At 37.3% G+C, this 3,366-nt stretch overlaps 1 long non-coding RNA gene across 1 annotated transcript; it reads left to right on the top strand.

Annotated features, from left to right (window-relative positions):
• The first annotated feature begins 901 nt into the window (after window positions 1-901).
• On the top strand, window positions 902-3,157 carry LOC113282536. Its single transcript, XR_003327004.1, has 6 exons — window positions 902-1,355; window positions 1,448-1,546; window positions 1,710-1,819; window positions 1,933-2,017; window positions 2,243-2,346; window positions 2,789-3,157. It is a non-coding gene; the product is annotated as an uncharacterized LOC113282536 (long non-coding RNA).
• Window positions 3,158-3,366: the final 209 nt, after the last annotated feature.

Genomic DNA, 3,366 nt, shown 5'->3' with positions numbered 1-3,366 from the left:
GCATGCCGTTGGCACGGTGGCGTGGTCCGCATGTCGTTGGCATGGTGGTGTGGCTGGCATGGTTGGCATGCCGTTGGCACAGCGGTGTGGCTGGCATGCCGTTGGCACAGTGGCGTGGCTGTTATGGTTGGCATGCCTTTGGCACAGTGGTGTGGCTTGCATGGTTGGCATGTCATTGGCACAGTGGTGTGGCTGGCATGGTTGGCATGCCATTGGCAGAGTGGCGTGGATGGCATGATTGGCATGCCATTGGCACGGTGGTGTGGTTGGCATGAGCGAAGATGATGCCAGCCAATACTAAGAATTTTTTCGTGGAACGTAGTATATATAAAAAAAAAAGGTATCCAATGGATATTAGCAAGGTGCCGAAATTTATAGTGTACTCAGGACGGGTGCCGCATCCGCAAGTCAGGGTAAATTTCACATAGACATATTGAACTGATCAATAGATGTGCTAGTGGAGATATTGGTGTTTATAGATCCATTTCCTTACATAGTGACGTCACGTCAGATTAAAATTTTACGATTTTAACCCTAAACTAAAAATCACCGTCAACACCTTCTTGTCGTATTCTGCTTCAAAATTAGTCAGAATCTTCAACGAAACTTTGCAAATACCACTTTTCCCGATAGAAGTTATGAACCTTCACCGTATTATCCTTAATGACTTTTTAACCGAAGTCGGAATCTCTACGGGAACTCTAAATCTACCATCATTCGACTTCAAAACTTCATCTAGTCCAAAGTAAATGACAATTATCAGATCCATGTATCATTTTATAATTCACTAATTTTTATATATATACCGGAATTTATATATCAAAATATATCCTGATTTATATAAGTTTTGGATTTATAAAACCAACTGCCAGATTTTAACTTTTTTTTTTTTTTTCAGAGATAAGATTTAGTCTTCTCCACCGACGGATGGAGTTAAGATTTAGTCTTCTATATGGAAGGCTGGAGATGACATATCCCACCTCGTTCTTATCAGCTATATCCTCGTCATTTTTCATTTCTCATTATTCCCTTTTCAGAGAACAAACCAAAACCTAGCGTCTTCTCTCGCAAAAAATTTCCCCCCCACCATGATTCGATGTCAATCTTTGCATCATTTACTTCGATCTGTAACCACTTTTTTCGATCTATAAGTATTTTCTTTCTTTAATCTCAACTGTGAGCCATTTTTTCCTTGAATTTTAAACTGTACCTTTTTATATTTCGCCTTGTAACGGTAGAAAAAAGATGGAAACCCGTTTTCTTTCATCATCAGCAAAGAAGAGTAAAACAGAAATCAACCGTGAAGACGTTTTGAATCCCCTTTTGTTTCATCATTATCGGTGGATTTTTCTGTGGTACGAAACATGAAGTGAAATCTCTAACTTTCTTAGTTTCAGTTTTCTTGTAAATCCTATTTATACTTTATCAATCTATTTCATTTTGTTAGTTTTGCAGTCAAGCATATCGGTAATGATATGTCGGATGTGGCTGCGGAGAGAAGGTGCACGAAGCTGGTTGAGAAATTGCATATGTTGAGCAGTATTAGGTGAGATTTGACTGTAGGTGTTGATTTTGATTTTCTATTAGTGGTCTTATTCTTTTGTTTTCTTGAAAATCACTAGGTAAAGTTTGGGTTAAGATACAATTTTCCTATTTTTTTTCTTTTGTTATTTGGTTGAAATTAATATCTCTTTTGATTTTTCTTGCAGTTGCATAGATGGTCTAAATGTATGATTGTTATGGTTTCATTTGACATTATCTAAAATGTCTGGTTGTGGTATTAGATCCAAGTAACCACGGAGTGATGCATTTTTTCAAGGTATGATTATTTTATCGTGTTTTTTCCTCTGTTTTGTTGGTGTTGATTGTGTGTGTGTTTATGAGATGTAAAAATAGAGGGACTCATTTTCGTTGTTGTTTCTTTTCCGGTAGATTATATTTGAGGCAAGTAGAGAGACGAACATGTCGGTCTCTGGTTTGTGAGGCGGCTTCAGCGAAAAAAAACAGAGAAAATACGGTATTCAGTTCTTGTGAACTTATTTGAATCTATAATCTTAGATTGTGTCTGATATTTTGTAAGTTTGAACAAAGAGGATCGATCAAACTGGTAGAGCACCATAGGGTGATTGCCCTAGGTAGCAAAATAATCTTGTTTTTATAGAAATTTGATTTCTGATGTTGTTATATGTTTTTGGAGTATGATGTCGATTTTGTTGTTGTGTACTTGGGCGTAATTATGAAGGTGGTGACGGATCAGAAACAATTGATGGCCCAAGAGGTGGAGCACCAGGACTGTCTGAAGAAGATAAGGGTGGTGCTCCAGCAGAGTATCATCCACAATTTAAGGTTTAAACCTAGTCCCTTGGTCACCAATGAACAATTAGGCTTTATTTTCTCTAAATTCAAGATGAAATTTTCATGCATATTGTCTTATTTGTCCAAGATATGTAATGCCTGATATGAGTGAGGTATGTGTTAAGAGTTTGTACATGTTTCACAGTTTGTATTTTGCCAAGATTGTCCGTGTTGCGTTTGGTAGTATTAATGCACAAACACTATGTTGAGCTTAGTGTGTTTCTGTCATGATGTTTGTCTCATTCCACGACAACGTCTCAAAAAATGAAAAAAATAATCTAGCTATGGTTTCGGTGCTTTAAAGCATGAAATTATTGTGCCTTAAAGTAGTTTTGAATTGTACATATTCTTCTACGGTTTCGGTATTTAACGTTCGAGATTTACTTGATATCTGTTCGTCACTAACTTAAATTTTGGCTCGATTGGTTTGTAGGGTGCCATGGAGACCGAGATCCATCTATTTGTCTCTGTAATGGTGTGCATTTGCATGAGGAATCTCCTCAATCAGGTGTAATTATGAAGATGGTGACGGATCAGCAACATTTGATGGCTCAAGAGGTGGAGCACCAGGACAGTCTGGAGAAGATAAGGGTGGTGCTCCAGCAGAGTATCATCCACGGTTTTATTTGATTCTCTACAAGCTTCATTAGGTGCAGTAAGATTTCTGAGTTGTATGTATTAGTTAGAAATTTAGAATTTTGTAAGTGAGGTGTGGGGTAATTCAGAAAGTTTAAAGTGTTTTCACCAACTTGATGAGTTTTTTTAATGATGTCTTGTTAGCATGGTTTTTAAAACCGTACTATTCACGATTCGAATCGTCGCTCCAATTTCTTGAGAATTGTTAGTCAACTTTTTTTGACTACGATTCTTGACTTAATTCGAGCGTTGCAAAATGTTGATTCTTGACTTAATCCGAGCGTGTAAAATGTTTTTTTTTTTCAAAAATGAGAGTGGTTGCAGCTTTGAACTCTCATTTTCCAGCTTGATTAAAGCTGCCAAGACTTGGTATAT

Source organism: Papaver somniferum, chromosome 1, assembly GCF_003573695.1.
Source record: "Papaver somniferum cultivar HN1 chromosome 1, ASM357369v1, whole genome shotgun sequence".
Lineage (NCBI taxonomy): Eukaryota > Viridiplantae > Streptophyta > Magnoliopsida > Ranunculales > Papaveraceae > Papaver > Papaver somniferum.
The sequence above is the reverse complement of the archived record's forward strand: the minus strand, read 5'-3'. Positions and strand labels throughout refer to the sequence as shown.